Below are 21,897 nucleotides of genomic sequence, written 5' to 3' on the forward strand. Positions count from 1 at the left end.
CACATTAAAAGCAAGCTGCCCTGCAGCTACATCTGTATAGGAGGCCTACATCTAGTCTAAACATGGTCCTTGGTTGGCGCTTTACTCTCTTTAAACCCCTCTGGGACATGGTTAGTTGGCTCTGTTGGTGTTCTTGTAGAGGCCCTGTTTCTCCCAGGTCCTTCTATCCTTCTGTTCAGTTTTCCACAAGACTCCCTTTGCTTTAACCAACTTTTGGCTGTGAGTCTCAGCATCTGTTTCCATCCACTGCTGGGTGGAGCCTCGCAGAGAACAGCTATGCTAGCATATCTGTGAGCATAGTACAGTCTTGTTAGTAGTGTCAGGGCTCTGATAGAAGAGGGAACTTGGAGAGCTCAGACCTGGGGAGAACAGGGAAGGGAGGACAGAGAGCCTGCAGAGAGAAGAGAAACCATAGGTGGGGGTTTCTCTGCTACAAGCTGGAGACCTATAACAAAGTAGGCTTCTGGGAGGATGTGGGTGTGACTCTAGCTGAGATTCATAATAGCAGGGGTCATGGAGACTGAGGAGACATCCTCTAACTAGATAGGGCTCCTAGTGGGAAGTAGAATGTCAACCCACCCTCAAATACCCCACCCAAAATTTACCCAACCTACAAGATGTGCAGGGATAAAGATAGGGCAGAAATTGGGGGAATATTCAACCAATGCTTGGCCCAATGTTAGACCCACCGCATGGGAGAGAGCAGTGATTCATTCTTGTTGGTCTCTGAGGATCATGGGAATGTAACAGATCACTACTCTCCTGTTTATTAATGATAATGCAGTTGAGTCAACAGGAGTGCCTGTTCTGAGTACAACAACTAACATTAGATGTCTCTAGATGAGAACTTGGTCTGACAACAATTTGCCCACCGATCAGGCTCCAAGTAGCATCAGGCCTGGGTGCATCCTCTCCCCCGATGGCCTGGCAAGGCAGGCCTGTCAGAGGGAAGTGATAAAAAACCAGACAACAGGGTCTATTGTCTATGTCAGAGACAGCCACCTCTCCCCTTACTTGGGAACCCACATGAAGACCAAGCTGCCCTGCAGCTACATCTCTGTAGGGGGCCTAGGTCCATTCTATGCATTGTTCTTGGTTGGTGTTTCAGTCTCCACAGCAGCCCTAACACCCCCCCCACTGACCCAGGTTAGTTGGCTCTACTGGTCTTCTTATAACTCTCCTGTCCCCTCTGGGACCCAAGAGGCTCAGCCCAGCAAAGGATAGAAATAGATGCTGAGACTCACAATCAAAGATTGGGTGGAGCACAGGGAGCCTCTTGGAAGAGCTGTTCTGGGTTTTTAATATTCATTAGTATCAAACATTGGATTAGAGACATTTTTTTCTAAATTACTTGTTAGTGTTTTGCTCATTTATAGAACCTTTATTATGTTTTATAATCTGGAACCTTTAATCTGTTTTTTAATTTCCTGTAAATCAAAGGTAGAGTGTAATTATTTGCATAAATAATGCAGTCTCTCAGATATTTGACTATAAAATATAGCAATAACTGTGGATTGTGGAACTAATTTGTTAAATAATACAGAGTATGTTTCACTTAATAAATATTATGTGCTGTGGATATTACCCAAAGGTTTTGTGAGTTATAAGGATGATCATGGAGGGATCTAAGATGGCGGCAACAAGTGTGCACAGTTTCTGAGAGGCCGAGGAGCTGAAGTGCCGGAGTTGGTGAGTGGAGGGATGACTAAAGCCAGGGAAACAATGGTAAGGCTTTCTGAATGAGAGGGAACATCACATGAGTTAAAACCTTTAGTCTCAGGTCACCTGTGGACTTCTTTGGGAAAGGAGAGAAATGCTTGTTTGATCTCCCTGCACTCCCCTTTTTCCAGCCTCGGGCCTCCTCAGCACAGCCGGCTCACAGAGATTCTCAGCTCAGAACTCACTGCCGGAGGGGCCAAGATGGCGGCACCGGGAGAACACCATGTCTGAGAAGCAGGACAACACACTCCATGCAGCGACCAGGAGACTGAACTCTGGGCCCTAAAAGAACAGCGATCTTTCGTGTATCCCAGGTGAGGGGAGGCTCCCACAGCGTGGGAAGCAGTCAGGTCCACTCTCAGCTGCCCAGCCAGAACCCGGAAGAGAACCCGGCTAATGCGGGCTTTGGGTCTCCGGGCTGGTGCTGCAAGGCTGCTTGTCATGATCAATTTCCCAGGCTGATTGGTGGTCACAAGGGTGCCTAAGGCTGAGAGTCCCAGTCGCAAAAAAAACCCTCTTTGGAGGAGACAGGAGGTGTCCAGCAGAATCTGCCACAGACCACATTGTCTGTACCCCAACCCAAGATCGGGGCTGAGAAAACCCAATCCTTTCGGGCACTCCCCCAAACGCCACCATCACCCTGCCACAGGGAAGCAGAATGATAAAGAGGCGCACAGCGGCTTCACAGTGCCGAAACTTCAGTGCTGCCGGCCGCTCCTAGCAAACAAACTACAGCTCGGGATCTGGGACTGTGGTCATTCTACACGTCCTGAGATTATCCTGGGTCCAGCGCAATAAGGTCTAGCAGCAAGTTCTATCACCGGCGGCCCCCCCACCCCCGCAGAGAAACGCCGCCGGCTCAGGGCTCAGGATCCGACTGAGAAGCCCCAACCCCTGCTGGCACTCCCCTGAGAGCACCTCCATAAGCTTGCCCTAGCAGAGGAGAAGATCAGAGGGGAAGGACAGAGAGGCAGCCTGCCAAGGACACAGCACCCTCTCTCCAGCAGCCTGTAGCAGAGAAACCCAAGCTCTGGATCTGAGGACACTCAACCCTACCAGGTACTCTCCTGGGATCAGCAAACATAGATTCTACCACTAGGCTGCTTCTGGGAGAGAGATCTGGGCCCAGGATCTGGGATTGAGTACACTCACCCTCTTTCCCGTGCCACCCAGGGACCAGTCAACATAACCCCTCCTGACAGAGGGAAAGGACAAAGAGGCAGCACACAGGAAAGGTGGACACCGAGTCCTGCGGCCACAGTTTCACAGAGCTGACTGTTAGCCTACCTGTGCACTTCTGAAGCAGGAACAAAACAGAGTAGTGAGCAAGGGGAACCCCTGTGCATTTCAACTGGTCCTGCAAGAGAGTGAGTGAGCCTTCTAGGGAGAGACTGCCCCAGATCCAGGGCTCTCCACAGAAGCAACCAGAAAAGATCCCTGCCAACCACACCCCTAGTGAGGGCATCATAGGGATTCTTGGGATAGCAACCCCAACATTGAAGCTTCTGCCTTGCGGGTCCACCAGGGTAATCCAGGCAATCAATCCCTGGGTCTCAGTCAGAACTGCGTAATAGTGGCTTGCAGGCCACTGCAATAGTCAGAGAATCCACGCATGCACACTGCGCCCACTAAAAGGCACGCGAATAGTGCCAGCATCACATTCCTTACTTAGGCAAAACTGAAAACACAGTGCACACTCCCAAAGCAGTGAACCTCTCTCATCTTCCTGAAAAAACAGATCAGAAAACAGAAAGAGAGGATCATAGCCCAAACTACAATCTCGAGGAACAACCAGTAAGGATTATAAATAACCCAATGGCTAGAGGCAGACATAAGAACACTCCCAACAAAAAACAGGACATAATGACCTCACCAGCAACCCCACAAAACAATGGACACTTCAATTCACTAGATATACAAGAAAACGACCTCAAAACTATGTTTTTCCAGCTATTAGAGGACCATAGAGATGAAATCAACAAAGCCCTTAGAGAAATAACCAAAGAAATCGAGACTAACCAAGAGGAAACAAATCGTGCTCTCAGAGAAATGACCACGAAAATTGAGGCAAACAGAGAAGAAATGCACAAAGCTTTCAAAGAAATGTCCACACAAATGAAGGCAAATAAAGAAGAAATAAACAAAGCTCTCATAGAAATACAGGCAATTATACCCAAAGAAGTAGAGTCACAATTAGTGATACATAGAGAGGAAACGGACAAAAAAATAGGAGCTATCATTGAAAAGCAGGAGTCCACATTCAAACAGATGAAGGAAATGGTGCAAGACATGAAAACAGAATTAGAATCAATAAAGAAAACACAAATAGAGAAAAACCAGGAGCTGGAGAACATAGAGAAAAGATCAGGCACTACAAAGGTAAGCATCACCAACAGAACACAAGAGATGAAAGAAAGAATCTCAGAAGCCGAAGATACACTTGCGGAAATTGACACATCTCTCAAAGAAAAAATAAAATCAGAAAAGTTCCAAACACAAAACATCCAAGAAATCAAGGACACCATGAAAAGACAAAACCTAAGAATAATAGGAGTAGAAGAAAAAGAAGACATCAGGCTCAAAGGTCCGGAAAACATTTTCAAGAAAATTATTGAAGAAAACTTTCCCAACTTAAAGAAGGAGATGGCCATAAACATACAAGAGGCCTACAGAACACCAAGTAGACTAGACCAGAAAAGAAATTCTTCACGTCATATCATAGTCAAAACACTGAACTTACAAAACAAAGAAAAAATTCTAAAAGCAGCAAGAAAAAAAGGCCGAGTAACATATGAAGGTAGACCTATCAGAATCACACCAGATTTCTCAACAGAAAATATGAAAGCCAGAAGGGCCTGGACAGAAATCATACAGACCTTAAGGGACCACAGATTCCAACCCAGACTACTATACCCAGCAAAACTATCAATCAACATAGACGGAGAATTCAAGATATTCCAAGACAAAACCAAATTTAAACAATACCTCCATAGTAACCCAGCTCTACAGAAGTTACTAGAAGGGAAACTCCAAACCAAAGAAAACAACTACATCGAAGGAAACAGAGGAAATAGATAACTACACAACAAAAAAACCAAAAGAAGACAAGCAATGAAACTCAGTGACACCACCAACCCCACATCTAAATTAAGTAACAATTGTTGGTCACTAGTTTCTATCAACATCAAGGGACTCAACTCCCCAATTAAAAGACACAGACTAACAGAATGGTTGCGGAAACAGGATCCATCATTCTGGTGCATCCAAGAAACACACCTATGCAACAAAAATAAACACTACCTCAGAGTAAAGGGCTGGAAAAATGTCTTTCAAGCAAATGGTTCCAGAAAACAAGCGGGAGCAGCCATCCTAAGATCTAATAAAATAGACTTTCAACCCAAGTTAATCAAAAAAGATAAGGACGGCCACTATATTCTCATCAAAGGAAAAATCCACCAAGAGGACATCACAATTTTGAATATCTATGCCCCAAATACAAGAGCACCTACATTCGTAAATGAAACAATATGAAAGCTTAAATCACACATTGATCCTAAAACCCTAATAGTGGGAGACTTCAACACTCCACTTTCACCAAGGGACAGATCAACTAGACAGAATACAAATAGGGAAATAAAGACACTTACAGAAACCCTAAATCAAATGGACCTAATAGACGTCTACAGATCTTTTCATCCAAACTCAAAAGAGTATACCTTCTTTTCAGCACCGCATGGAACCTTCTCCAAAATAGACCATATAGTTGGTCATAAAGCAAGCCTCAACAGATACAAAAAGATTGAAATAATCCCTTGTATTCTATCTGACCACCATGGACTTAAGCTGGACCTAAACAACAACAGAAATAACAAACAGCCTACAAGCACATGGAAACTGAACAACATGTTACTCAATGACAGCTGGGTTAAGGAAGAAATAAAGAAAGAAATTAAAGACTTCCTAGAATTCAATGAAAATGAAGGCACAACATACCCAAATTTATGGGACACAGTGAAAGCAGTGCTCAGGGGAAATTTTATAGCACTAAGTGCCTGCAAGAAGAAATTTGTAACATCACATACAAACAACTTAATGGCCCAACTGAAAACCCTAGAAAAAAAAGAAGCAGATACACCCAAGAGAAGCAGACAGCTGGAAATAATCAAACTCAGGGCTGAAATCAATCAACTAGAGACAAATAAAACTATTCAAAAAATCAATGAAACAAAAAGCTGGTTCTTTGAGAAAATCAACAAGATGGACAAACCCTTAGCCAAACTAACTAAAAAGCAGAGAGAATCTATCCAAATCAACAAAATCAGAGATGAAAAGGGTGACATAACTACAGACACAGAGGAGATTCAAACAATCATTAGGTCACACTACAAAAGCCTATATGCCACAAAATTTGAAAACCTAAATGAAATGGACAATTTTCTTGAGAGATTCCATCTTCTAACATTAAGTCAAGATCAGGTAGAAAGACTGAACAACCCTATATCCCCCAAGGAAATTGAAGCAGTCATTCACTGTCTCCCCTCCAAAAAAAGCACTGGGCCTGATGTTTCAGCATGGAATTCTACCAGACCTTCAAAGAAGTGCTCACACCAATTCTCCTCAAACTATTCCACAAAATAGAAACAGAAGGTACATTACCAAATTCATTCTATGAAGCAACAGTCACCCTGATACCTAAACCACACAAAGACCCAACAAAAAAAGAGAACTTCAGACCTATCTCTCTTATGAACATTGACGCAAAAATACTCAATAAAATACTTGCAAACCGGATCCAAGAACACATCAAAGATATCATCCACCACGACCAAGTAGGCTTCATCCCAGGCATGCAAGGGTGGTTCAACATACAGAAATCCATCAATGTAATCCACCACATAAACAAACTGAAGGAAAAAAAACACATGATTATCTCCTTAGATGCTGAAAAAGCATTTGACAAAGTCAATACCCATTCATGTTTAAAGTCTTGGAGAGATCAGGGATACAAGGCACATATCTAAAGATAGTAAAGGCAATATACAGCAAGCCTATAGCCAACATCAAACTCAATGGAGAGAAACTTAAATTAATTCTACTGAAATCAGGGACAAGACAAGGCTGCCCACTCTCTCCCTACCTCTTCAACATAGTACTTGAAGTCCTAGGCAGAGCAATAAGAAAACTAAAGGAGATCAAGGGGATAAAAATCGGAAAGGAAGAGGTCAAAGATTTACTATTCACAGATGATATGATAGTATATATGAGCAACCCCAATAATTCAACCAGAGAACTCCTCCAGTTGATAAACATCTTCAGCAAAGTGGCAGGATACAAAATCAACTCAAAAATATCAGAAGCCCTCCTGTATACCAAAGACAAAAGGGCCGAGAAAGAAATTAGGGAAACAAAACCCTTCACAATAGCCACTAACCACATAAAGTACCTTAGGGTGACACTAACCAAGCAAGTGAAAGACCTGTTTGAGAAAAACTTCAAGTCTCTGAAGAAAGAAATTGAAGATCTCAGAGATGGAAAGATTTCCCATGCTCATGGATTGGTAGGATTAACATTGTGAAAATGGCCATCCTGCCAAAAGCAATCTACAGATTCAATGCAATTCCCATCAAAATACCAACTCAATTCTTTACAGACCTTGAAAAAAAGATTCTCAGCTTCATATGGAGAAACAAAAAACCCAGAATCTCCAAAACAATCCTGTACAACAACATATCATCTGGAGGTTATCTCCTTCCCCGATCTCAAGTTGTACTACAGAGCAATAGTAATAAAAACTGCATGGTATTGGCATAAAAACAGAAAGGAGGATCAAGGGAACCGCATAGAAGACCCAGAAATAAACCCACACACCTATGAATACTCGATTTTTGACAAAGAAGCCAAAACCATTCAATGAAAAAAAGACAGCACCTTTAACAAATGATGCTGATCCAACTGGATGTCTACATTAGGAAAAATGCAAATAGATCCATAGTTATCACCCTTCACAAAACTAAAGTCCAAGTGGATCAAAGACCTCAACATAAAACCAGATACTCTAAATCTGTTAGAAGAAAAAGTGGGGAACAGCCTAGAACTCATTGGCACAAGAGACAACTTCCTGAACAGAACACCAACAGCACAGGCTCTAAGAGCAACAATCAATAAATGGGACCTCATGAAACTGAAAAGCTTCTGTAAAGCAAAGGACACTGTCATCAAAACAAAACGCCTGCCTACAGATTGGGAAAGAATCTTCACTAACCCTTTATCTGACAGAGGACTAATATCAAGTATATACAAAGAACTAAAGAAGCTGAAAAGCAGCAAACCAAGTAATCCAATTACAAAATGGGGAACAGAGCTAAACAGAGAATTCTCGACAGAGGAATATCGAATGGCAGAGAAACACTTAAAGAAATGCTCATCCTCATTAGCCATCAGGGAAATGCAAATCAAAACGACCCTGAGATATCACCTTACACGCAACAGAATGGCCAAGATGAAAAACTCAAGGGACAACACATGCTAGAGAGGTTGTGGAGAAAGGGGAACCCTCCTCCACTGCTGGTGGGAATGTATACTGGTACAACCACTCTGGAAATCTATCTGGCGCTTTCTAAGACAATTAGGAATAGTGCTTCCTCAAGACCCAGCTATACCACTGCTAGGTATATACCCAAAGTTTGCTCAAGTACACAAAAGGGATATTTGTTCAACCATGTTTATAGCAGCTGTATTTGTAATAGCCAGATCCTGGAAACAACCCAGATGTCCTTCAACGGAGGAATGGGTACAGAAATTATGGTATTTTTACACAATCGAATACTACTCAGCAATCAAAAAGGAGGAAATCATGAAATTTGCAGGCAAATGGTGGGATGTAGAAAAGATCATCCTGAGTGAAATATCCCAGAAGGAGAAAGACAAACACGGTATATACTCACTTATATAGACCTATAAGATATAATAAACATAATGAAATCTATACACCTAAAAAAGATAATCAAGAGAGCAGACATGGGGTACGATTATCAATCCTCGTTTTGAAAGACGGATGGGATGCGCATTGAACATTGACAGGAGTCTACTGAGCGCATTTGAAAGACTCTAACTAGCAGTGTTTTCAAAACAAAGACTCATGACCAAACCTTTGGCAGAGTACAGGGAATCATAAGAAAGAAGGGGAGTTAGTCTGATGAGGAAAGGATAGGAGCTCCACAAGGACCAAATATATCTGGGCACAGGGTCTTTTCTGAGACTGACATGCAACCAAGGACCAGGTATGAATGTAACCTAGAACCTCTGCTCAGATGTAGCCTGTGGTAGCTCAGTAACCAATTGTTTTCCCATAGTGAGGGGAACAAGGACTATTTCTAACAGGAACTCAATGACTGGCTCTTTGGCCTCCCCACCCCCAAGGGAGGAGCAGTCCTGTTAAGCCACAGGGAGAGCTTTGAAGCCAGTCCTATGACACCTGATAAAACAGGATCTGATGAATTGGGAGGAGGTCCCCCCTATTAGTGGACTTGGCAAGGGGCATGGTTGAGATGAGGGAGGGAGGGAGGGACTGGGAGGGAATGAGAGATCGGGACACGGCTGGGATACAGAGTTAATAAAATGTAACTGATAAGAAAAAAACAAAATTCAAAAAAAAAAGAACTCACTGCCTGGGGCCTGCGACAGCAGAGGTAGGGCACCTAGCCCCTCAGCTGTCGCTGCCAGCTGAACCTGCCTTCACTGTCCCAGATCCATGACACCATCCTCCCCAAGTTCCAGGTCTGCAAGCAGCCATACTGACTCCTCAGGGCCTCCCTTCCACTGACTGTACAGCCCACCCAAACCCTAAGTGGCAGATATTAGGCTATATAGCCACCAAAGTCCAGCATACCCACCAAACAAAATAGGCATACTAGGAGCCAGGCCACCCAGGTCTGGAGACCACAATGGTGGGTCTCCAGGACTTGGACCAGCATCCCAGTCTCTAGCTACAGCTGGACTTCCTAACCTGGTGGCTACAGTAGCAATGAGCTGGCAGAGCTCATCAGTCCACTTACATATGACTAAGCATGTCCAAACCAGAGAGTAGAAGCCCAGATACCCCAATCCTTGCTGATGTGACCTGCTTGAGAGTAAGTGTGCCCTTAAGTGTCTGCAGAGCCCCAGATCCAGGGTTCTTCTAAACTAGCAGCCAGATATCAGATCTCTCCCACCCACACACCCATTACAGGAAACAGTGGGATTCTTGAGACCTGCTCTACAGGTCCAACTGTGGTACAGGCAAATAATGCTGGAGCACAAGCAGAGGCCAAATACCAGTAGCCTGTAGGCCACTGAGGTATTCAGGGAATTTGCAGAAGGAAATTGTGCCTTGATTAACACCAGCGCCTGCAACATCTACAGCACATGCACAAGCGACCCTTTAGATGCCTGCAAGGTAGAGCCTGTCCCACACACTCAAGGGTTCTACATTCTTTATCACTCTGTCCCTCTAGGCACACTTCCACACACAAAGGCTCGCCCGAATTTCTCCTTCTGTGCCCGTGGACTTCGGTCCCACAGGTACAGCTGAAACTCCACACGCTGAAACCACGGGATCTCTCTCAACTTCCTGAAGAATTCTCCAGACAACGGAGAAAAATGGTACCAGTCTGAACTTCAGAATCCAGGAAAAAACAGTGAAGATTACAGACAAGCAAATGGCCGGGGGTTGGCGAAAAAACACACCCAACAAAAATCAGGACATAGTGGCTCCACCAGCAACCCCCAAAATTGATGGATACTCCAATTCATCAGAAACATAGGAAAATGACTTTAAAGATATCCTTATCCAATTATTTGAGGCACATAAAGAGGAAACAAACAAATCTTTCAGAACAATAACATACAAATACAGACAGTTAAAGAGGAAACGAACAAATCTCTCAAAGATTTGGCCAACCAAATGGAGGCAAGGAAAGAGGAAATGAACAAAGTAAAGAAACACAGGCAAATATAGCCAAACAAATAGAGGCAAAAGTAGAGATAAAATTAGAGGCATATAGAGAGGAAACAACAACAACAACAACAACAAATAGAGACAATCATAGAAAGACAAGAATCCACGTTCAAACAGATGAAGGAAATGGTGCAAGGCATGAAAACAGGATTAGAGTCAATAAAGAAAACACAAATTAAGAAAACCCTGGAGCTGGAGAATTTAGAGAAAAGATCAGGAACCAGAAAGATAAGCATCACCAACAGAGTACAAGAGATGGAAAAGAGAAGCTCTGGTTCTGAAGATACACTTGCAGAAATTGATACTTTTTCTCAAAGAAAAAGTAAAATCAGAAAAGTCCAAAACACAAAATATCTAAGAAATCAAAGATGCCATGAAAAGACAAAATCTAGGGAGTGACAAGATGGTGGCCCCAGGAGGACACTGTCTGAGGAGCAGGAAAGCAGTGTTAGCACAGCAACCAGGACACTGAACTCAGGGACCTAAATCACCAGCGTTTGTGATTGCCTGGTGAGAGGAAAGCCTACGGTGTGGAAATTAATTGGGACCAACCTCAGGTCACCCAGTCAATACCTGGTAAAGGTCCTGGGGACCGGCGGGTGCACCCGCAGCCCGAGATCGGCACACACAACCTCCTGTGGCACCCCCAGCTGCCATCCAGGACCAGGGCACACAGCCTCTGGCCCAGAGTGAGGTGCTCAGCCTCTGGACCAGAGCAGAGACCTCAATTGCCGGTCCAGATCTGCGGGCACAGCCTCAGGCCCAGATCTGCAAGCCTAGCCCCCCATCCCAGACAGGGACACACAGCTTCCTGCCCAGAGTAAGGCATTCAGCCTTCAGACCAGAGTGGAGACCTCAGGTGCCAGCCTAGAGAGGAGTGCACAGCTTCCAGACCAGAGCAGCACTGCCAGCCGCCATCTCAAACTTGGGTGCACAGTCTCCTGGCTCAGAGCAGAGCACTAAACCTCTGGCCTAGAGACTTGCTGGGTGTTCCTCTCACCTTCCAGGACAGAATTGTGAGCCCCAGGGTACCAGACTGGGCTTCCCTGTTGGGAGAAAACCCTGCAGCTAAGGAATCAGCAGGTTCTTCAAGAGGGCTGTACCTGAAAAACAACAGCAGCAGCTCACTAAATTCAGAACGAGAAACCCTGCAGCAGGGCAGCTGTCTAGAGGACTTCTACAGGTGAGAGGAGAACCCCCTGACTAACAAAGACCACAGCTACTATTCAGGTCTATATGCTGTGGTCTATAAGCATATAGACATGTGGTCTATGAGCAGTGGCAATACCTGAGAAACACTGGCCATACAGTGACCATACCCAAAAAGCAGAGGAGGCCTACTTCAGGAAAAATCATTTCCTGACAAGGGGATTCTCTCTACCTCAGGATTCCAGGAAGCACCAGAAACTAACAGCCAACACCTAAAACAGCCCAAAGGGTACAGGTCAGCGTAAAAGCTCAACCAACAAAAGACAGAGCAATATGGCATCTCCAAAAAACAGCCATCCAGGGGCAAGCAGCCCTGGACACCCCAGCATAATTGAAATTCAAGAACATGACCTTACATCTATGCTGATGAAGAGGTTAATAGAGGAAACAAACAAACAACAACAACAACAACAAAAGTTAAGAATTAGAGGAAGATAAAATCAAAGAGATCATGGCTATCCATAAAGAAATGGAGGAAGTTAAAGACAAGCAGATTGTGGCCATCCGTGAAGAAATACAGGAAGATGCAGCCAAACAGTTTGTGGCCTTCAGAGAAGAAATAATTAAATCACTGAAAGAAATAAAAGAAACAGACTTGAAGGGACTAAAAGAAAAACAGGAAAGTACAATGAGACAGGTGAAGGAAATAAAAAAAAACCCTCAAGATCTGAAGATAGAATTGGAAAAATTAAAGAAAACACAAATGAAGGAAATAATGGAGAGGAAGAATTTAGGGAAGAAAACAGGAACTACAGGGGTAAGCATAACCAACAGACTACACGAGATGGATAAAAGAATCTCAGGTGTAGAAGATACAATGGAAGAAATCGATGTATCTGTCAAAGAAAATGTTAAATCCAAAAAATTCCTGACACAGATCATCCAAGAAATCCAAGACAACATGAAAACACAAAACCTAAGAATAATAGGAATAGAGGAAAAAGAAGATTCCCTTCTCCAAGGCCCAGAAAATATCTTCAACAAAATTATTGAAGAAAATTTCCCCAACTTAAAGGAGAGGCCTATAAGATTACAAGAGGCCTACAGAACACCTAATAAATTAGACCAGAAAAGAAAATCTTCCCACCACATAACAATCAAAACAGTAAGTATCCAGAACAAAGAAAAAATACTGAAAGTTGTAAGAGGAAAAGGCCAAGTAACATATAATGGCAAACCCATCAGAATCACACCAGACTTCTCAACAGAGACTATGAAAACAAGAATGGCCTGGACTGATATAATGCAGACCATAAGAGAACACAGATGTCAGCCCAGGCTATTATATCCAGCAAAATTCTCAGTCATCATAGATAGAGAAAACCAGATATTCAATAACAAAAACAAATTTCAACAATACTTACCCACAAATCCAGCATTACAAAAGATACTAGAAGGAAAAATAGATTCCAGGAAAACTAAATACATTCAGAAAAACACAGGAAATAAATAACCTCATTACAGCAAAACCAAAAGTAGCCAAACACACTACCATAGCCAACAGCAAAATCAAAGCATCTAATGGTCACTGGTCATTAGTCTCCCTTAACATCAATGGACTCAACTCTTCAATACAAAGACACAGACTAACAGAATGGATACGTAAACAAGCCCCAACAATCTGTTGCATAAAAGAAGCACACCAAAGTCAGAATGATAGATATTACCTGAGAGTAAAGGGCTGGAAGATGTTTATCCAAGCAAATGGACCCAAGAAGTAAGCAGAAGTAGCCATCCTAATATCTAATAAAATAGATTTTCAAACAAAATTAATCAAAAGAGATAGGGAAGGTCATTTCATACTCATCAAAGGAAAACTCCACCAAGAAGACACCACAATTCTGAACATATATGACCCAAATACAAGAGCACCCACATTTATAAAAGAAACATTTAGAAAACTGAAACCACACATAGGTCCTCACAGATGGGATCCCTCACAGTGGGAGACTTCAACACCCCACTCTCACCAAAGGACAGGTGAACAAACCAAAAGTTAAACAAAGAAACAATGACTCTAACAGAGGTCATGAATCAAATGGACCTAACAAATGTCTACAGAACCTTTCACCCAAACACAAAAGAATTTACCTTCTTCTCGGCACCTCATTGAACCTTCTCCAAAATAGACCATATACTTGGTCACAAAACAAGTCTCAACAGATACAAAAAGATTGAAATAATCCCATGTATCCTAACTGACAACCATGGACTAAAACTGGATCTCAACGACAACAGAAATAACAAAAAGCCTACACAAACATGGAAACTAAACAATTTGCTACTCAATGACAGTTGGCTCAGGGAAGAAATAAAGAAAGAAATCAAAGTATTCCTAGAATTCAATGAAAATGAAGACACAACATACCCAAACGTATGAGACACAATTAAAGCAGTGCTAAGAGGAAAGTTCATAGCACTGAGTGCCTTCAAGAAGAAATTCGAAACCTCTCATGCCAGCGACTTAATGGCTCACCTAAAAGCCCTAGAAAAAAAGAAGCAGACACACCAAAGAGGAGGAGAAGGCTGGAAATAATCAAACTCAGGGCTGAAATCAATAAATTAGAAATGAATAAAACAATTAAAAGAATCAGTGAAACCATGAGCTGGTTCTTTGACAAAATCAACAAAATAGACAAACCCCTAGCCAAACTAGCTAAACTGCAAAGAGACACTATCCAAATCAACAAAAGAAGAAATGAAAAGGAGGACATAACAACAGACACTGAGGAAACCCAAACATTCATTAGGACTTACTTCAAAAGTCTATATGCCACAAAATTTGAAAATCTAAATGAAATGGAAAATTTTCTTGATTGATTCCACTTACCAATGCTGAATCAAAAACAGGTAAATCAATTAAATAGTCCTATATCGGATGATGGAAATATCTATCATGCTCATGGCTTGGCAGGATTAACATAGTAAAAATGGCCATCTTACCAAAAGCACTCTACAGATTCAGTGCAATTCCCATCAAATTACCAACATAATTCTTTACAGACCTTGAAAGAAAAATTCTCAACTTCATATGGAATAAAAAGAAACCCAGAATTGCTAAAACAATCCTTTACAATACAAGATCTTCTGGAGGTATCTCCATCCTTGATCTCAAGATGTACTATAGAGAAAAAGTAATAAAAACTGCATGGTACTGGCATATAAACAGAATGGTGGATCAATGGAACTGAATAGAAGACCCAGAAATAAACCCACACACTTATGGACACCTGATCTTTGACAAAGATGTCAAAATCATACAATGGAAAAAAGCCAGCATTTTCAACAAATGGTGCTGGGTCTAACTGGATGTCTATGTGTAGAAAAATGCAAATAGATACATACTTATAACCCTGCACAAAACTAAAGTCTAAGTGGATAAAATACCTCAAAATAAAACCAGCCACACTAAACTGCTTAGAAGAAAAAGTAGAGAATACCCTAGAACTCATTGGTACAGGAGACAGCTTCCTGAATAGAACACCAACAGCACAGGCTCTAAGATCAACAATCAATAAATGGGACCTCATGAAACTGAAAAGCTTCTGTAAAGCAAAGGACACCATCCTCAAAACAAAATGACTGCCTACAGATTGGGAAAGAATCTTCAACAACCCTCTATCTGACAGAGTGCTAGTATCCAGTTTATATAAAGAACTAAAGAAGTTGAAAAGCAACAAATCAAGTAATCCATTTAAAAAAATGGGGAACAGAGCTAAACAGAGAATTCATGATAGAGAAATATCAAATGTCAGAGAAACACTTAATGAAATGCTCAACGTCATTAGCCATCAGGGAAGTGTAAATCAAAACCAACCTGAGTTTCACCTTACACCCATCAGAATGGCCAAGATCAAAAACTCAAGTGACAACACATACTGGAGAAGTTGTGGAGAGAGGGGAATCCTCCTCCACTGCTGGTGGGAATGTAAAATTGTACAACCACTCTGGAAGTCAGTCTGGTGCTTTCTCACACAACAAGGAATAGCATTTCCCCAAGATCCAGCTATACCACTCCTAGGCATATATCCAAAAGAAGCTCAAGTACACAATAAGGACATTTGCTCAACCATGTTTGTAGCAGCTTTATTTGTAATATCCAGAAGCTGGAAACAACACTGATGCCCCTCAATTGAAGAATGGATACAGAAATTGTGGGACATCTACATAATGGAATATTACTCAGAAATAAAAAAACAAGGAAATCATGAAATTTTCAGGTAAATGGTGTGATCTGGAAAAAATTATCCTGAGTGAGCTATTCCAGAAGCAGAAAGACACACATGTTATATACTCACTCATATAGACATATAATATAAGATAAATCTACTGAAATATGTACACCTAAAGAAACTAATCAAGAGGAAGCACTCTGGCTAAAATGCTCAATCCCCACTCCAAAAGGCAAAGAGGATGGACATCAGAAGAAGAAGAAAACAGGAAACAAGTTAGGAGCCTCTCACAGAGGGCCTATGAAAGGCTCTGCCCTGCAGACTATCAAAGCAGATGTTGAGACTTATGGCCAAACTTTGGGCAGAATGAAGGAAATCTTGTGATAAAAGTGGGAAATAAGATTTAGATCTTGAGAGGACTAGAGGTCCACAAGGAGAGCAACAGAACCAAAATATTTGAGCACAGGTTCTTTTCCTGAGACTCATACTCCAACCAAATACCATGCATGGAGATAGCCAAGAACCCCTGCACAGATGTAGCCCATGACAATTCAGTGTCCAAGTGGGTTCCATAGTAATGGGAACAGGGACTGCTTCTGACATGAAATGATTGGCCTGTTCTTTGATCACCTCCCCCTGATGGGGGAGCAACCTTGTCAGGCCACAATGCATGAGGAAGACAATGCATCCACTCCTGATGAGACCTAACAGACTAGGATCAGAAGAAAAAAAGAAACCCTCCCCTACCAGGGAAGTTGGGGAGGGGAGTGTCTGGAGAAAGGAGAGGAAGGAAGGGACGGGGAGGGAAGGAGAGAGGGAACTGGAGGGAGGATACGAAGGAAATAAAATATAATTTAAAAAAATTAAGAATAATAGAAATTAATGAAAATGAGGATTCCATGCTCTAACGTCCAGAAAATATTTTCAAGAAAATCATAGAAGAAAAATTTCCCAACCTAAAGAAAGAGATATCCATAAACATACAAGAGACCTACAGAACACCAAATAGACTAGACCAGAAAAGAAACACATCTCATCACATGACAGTCAAAACACAAAATCTACAGAACAAAGTAAAGATATTAAAAGCAGCAAGGGGAAAACGTCAAGTAACATGTGAAGGTAAACCTATCACAATCACACCAGATTTCTCATCAGAAACTATGAAAGCCAGAAAGGCCTGGGCAGGTGTCATGCAGACTTTAAGAGACCACAGATGACAATCCAGACCACTATACCCTGCAAAGATTTCAATCAACAAAGATGGAGAAAACAAAATATTCCATGACAAAACTAAATTTAAACAATATCTGAACTGCAAACCAGCCCTATAGAAGATACTAGAAGGAAAACTCCAATCAAACGAAAACAACTATACCCATGCATACATAGCATACAGATAATTTCCCAATAAAAATTAAAAGAAAACAAGCAATGAATCACAATAAGACCACCAACTCCACAATAAAAGGAAATAATGTTAATTGCTCAGTATTATTTATCAACATCAATGGACTCAACTGTCCAATAAAAAGACACAGACTAACAGACTGGGTGTGTAGACAGTATCCAACATTCTATTGCATCCAAGAAACATGCCTATGCAACAAAGATAAAAAGTACCTCAAAGTAAAGGGCTGGAAAAACGTTTTTCAAGCAAATGGACAAAGAAAACAAGCCAGGGTAGTTATCCTAATATCTATTGAATTAGACTTTCAACCAAAATTAATAAAAAAAAAAAAAGATGAGGAGGGGCAGTACATTCTCATCAAAGAAAAAAATCCACCAAGAGAATGGCACAATTCTGAACATCAATGCCCCAAATACAAGAGTGCCCATATTCATAAAGGAAACATTATTAACGCTTAAATCACACATGGATCCCAACACCTTAATAGTGGGAGACTTTAACAGCCCACTCTCACCAAGGGACAGATCATCTAGACAGAAGCCAAATAGAGAAATAAAGTCACTTACAGAGGCCCAAATTCAAATGGACCTAATAGATGTCTACAGAGCTTTTCCCCCAAACTCAAAAGAGTATACCTTCTTTTCAGCACCTCATGGAACCTTTGTCAAAATAGACCATAGAGTTGGTCACAAAGCAAGCCTCAACAGATATAAGAAGATTGAAATAATCCCCTGTATTCTATCTGACCACCTTGAACTAAAGCTGGACCTCAAGAACAATAGAATTAGCAAAAAGCCTACAAGCACATGGGAGCTGAAAAACTTGCTGCTCAATGAAAGTTGGGTTAAGGAAGAAATAAAGAAAGAAATTAAAGGCTTCCTAGAATTCAATTAAAATGAATGTACAACATACACTAATTCATGGGACACAATGAAATCAATGCTCAGAGAAAAATTCATAGCACTAAGTACCTTCAAGAAGAAATTTATGACATCTCATACAAGCAACTTAATGGCCCAACTGAAAGCCTTAGGAAAAAAAGACCAAATACAACCAAGTGGAGCATAGAGCTGGAAATAATCAAACTCAGGGCAGAAATCAATAAATTTGAAACAAATAAAACTATTTAAAGAATCAATGAAACAAAAAGCTGGTTCTTTGAGAAAATCAACAAGATAGACAAACCATTAGCCAAATTAAACAAAAAGCAGAGAGAAACTATCCAAATCAGCATAATCAGAAATGAAAAGGGGAACATAACTACAGACACTGAGGAAATCCAAATGACATTAGGTCATACTACAAAAGCATATATACCACAAAATTCGAAAATCTAAAAGAAATGGACAATTTTTTTTGATAGATGCCATTTACCAAAATTAAGCCAAGATTAGGTAGAAAAATTGAATATTCCTATATCCCCCAAGGAAATAGAAGCAGTCATCAATAGTCTCCCTTCCAAAATAAAGCCCTGGGACAAATGGATTCAGTGCAGAATTCTACCAGACCTTCAAAGAAGTGTTAACTCCAATTCTCTCCAAACTATTCCACAAAATAGAAACAGAAGGAATATTAGCAAACTCATTCTATGAGACCACAGTCACTATGATACCTAAACCACACAAAGACCCAACAAAAAAAGAGAGCTCCAGACCTATCTCTCTTATGAACATTGATGCAAAAATACACAATAAAATCCTTGCAAACTGAATCCAAGAACACATCAAAGATATCATCCACCACGACCAAGTAGGCTTCATCCCTGGCATGCAAGTGTGGTTCAACATACAGATGTCCCTCAATGTAATCCACCACATAAAGAAACTGAAGGAGAAAAACCACATGATCATCTCTTTAGATCCCCAAAAAGCATTTGACAAAATCCAACACCCATTCATGTTTATATTCTTCAAAAGATCAGGGATACAAGGCATACACTTAAACATAGTAAAGGCAATGTACAACAATTCTATAGCCAACATCAAACTCAATGGAGAGAAATTCAAACCAATCCCACTGAAATCAGAGACAAGGCAAGGCTGCCCACTCACTATATATCGCTTCAACATAGTACTTGATGTCCTAGTTAAAGCAATAAGACAACTAAAGAAGATCAAGGGGATATAAAGTGGAAAAAGAAGAAGTCAAAGTGTCACTATTCACAGATGATATGATAGTATATATGAGTGACCCCAAAAATTCAACCAGAGAACTGCTATAGATGATAAACATCTTCAGCAAAATGGCTGGATACAAAATTAATTCCAAAAAATCAGAAGCCCTCGTGTACACCAAAGACAAAAGGACCTAGAAAGAAATCAGGGAAACAACACCAATCACAATAACCACTAATAACATAAAGTACCTTGGAGTGACTATAATCAAGCAAGTGAAAGACCTGTTTGAAAAAAAAAAAAAAAAAACTTCAAGTCTCTGAAGAAAGAAATTGAAGAAGATATCAGAAGATGAAAAGATGTCCTGTGCTCATGGATTGGTAGGATTAACATTGTGAAAATGGCCACCCTGCCAAAAGCAATCTACAGATTCAAAGCAATTCCCATCAAAAGCCAACACAATTCTTTACAGACCTTGAAAGAAAAATTCTCAGTTTCATATGTAGAAACAAAAAATCCAGAATTTCCAAAGCAATCCTGTACAATAACAGATTGCCTGAAGGTATCTCCATCTCTGATCTCAAGCTGTACTATCGAGCAATAGTAATAAAAACTGCATGGCAACTTTCCTTCCCCGTGGGTTTTTTTGCGACTGGGGCTCTCAGCCTTAGGCCCCCTTGTGCCCACCAATCAGCCTGGGAAACTGATCGTGATAAGCAGGCTTGCGGCACCAGCCTGGAGACCCAAAACCCGCGTAGCAGCTTTATTTGTAATAGCCAGAACCTGGAAACAACCCAGATGTCCATCAACGGAGGAATGGGTACAGAAATTGTGGTATTTTTACACAATGGAATACTACTCAGCAATCAAAAAGGAGGAAATCATGAAATTTGCAGGCAAATGGTGGGACCTAGAAAAGATCATCCTGAGTGAAATATCCCAGAAGGAGAAAGACAAACACGGTATATACTCACTTATATAGACCTATAAGATATTATAAACATAATGAAATCTATACACCTAAAAAAGATAATCAAGAGAGCAGACATGGGGTACGATTATCAATCCTCGTTTTGAAAGACAGATGGGATGCACATTAAACATTGACAGGAGTCTACTGAGCGCATTTGAAAAACTCTAACTAGCAGTGTTTTCAAAGCAAAGACTCATGACCAAACCTTTGGCAGAGTACAGGGAATCATAAGAAAGAAGGGGAGTTAGTCTGATGAGGAAAGGATAGGAGCTCCACAAGGACCAAATATATCTGGGCACAGGGTCTTTTCTGAGACTGACATGCAACCAAGGACCAGGTATGAATGTAACCTAGAACCTCTGCTCAGATGTAGCCTGTGGTAGCTCAGTAACCAATTGTTTTCCCATAGTGAGGGGAACAAGGACTATTTCTAACAGGAACTCAATGACTGGCTCTTTGGCCTCCCCACCCCCCAAGGGAGGAGCAATCCTGTTAGGCCACAGAGGAGAGCTTTGCAGCCAGTCCTGAAGATACCTGATAAAACAGGATCAAATGAATGGGGAGGAGGTTCCCCCTATCAGTGGACTTGGCAAGGGGCACGGTGGAGATGAGGGAGGGAGGGACTGGGAGGGAATGAGGGATCGGGACACGGCTGGGATACAGAGTTAATAAAATGTAACTGATAAGAAAAAAATAAAATAAAAAAAAATGAAAAAAAAGAAACTAATTGCAGGTAACTCCTGATTGGAAAAAAAAAAAAAAAAAAAAAAAAACAACAACAAAAAACTGCATGGTATTGGTATAGAAACTGAAAGGAGGATCAATGCAACTCCAGAGAAGATCCAGAAATAAAACCTCAGACCTATGAATATTGATTTTTGACAGAGAAGCCAAAACCATTCAATGGAAAAAAGACAGCATCTTCAACAAATGGTGCTGGTCCAACTGGATATCTGCATGAAGAAAAATGAAAATAAATCTATATTTATCACCCTGAACAAAACTAAAGTCCAAGTATATCAAAGACCTCAACATAAAACCAGATAATCTAAATCAATTAGAAGAAAAAGTGGGGAACAGCCTAGAACTCATTTGTACAGAAGACAACTTCTTGAAGAGAACAGCAACAGTACAGGCCCTAAGAGCAACAATCAATAAATGGGACCACATGAAACTGAAAGGCTTTTGTAAAGCAAAAGACACTGTTGTCAGAACAAAACAAAAGCCTACAAATTGGGAAATGATCTCACCAACCCTATATCTGAAAGAGGGCTGATATCTAGCATATATAAAGAACTTAAGAA

This window comes from Psammomys obesus, unplaced genomic scaffold (assembly GCF_907164565.1).
Source record: "Psammomys obesus unplaced genomic scaffold, mPsaObe1.curated_primary_1811, whole genome shotgun sequence".
NCBI lineage: Eukaryota > Metazoa > Chordata > Mammalia > Rodentia > Muridae > Psammomys > Psammomys obesus.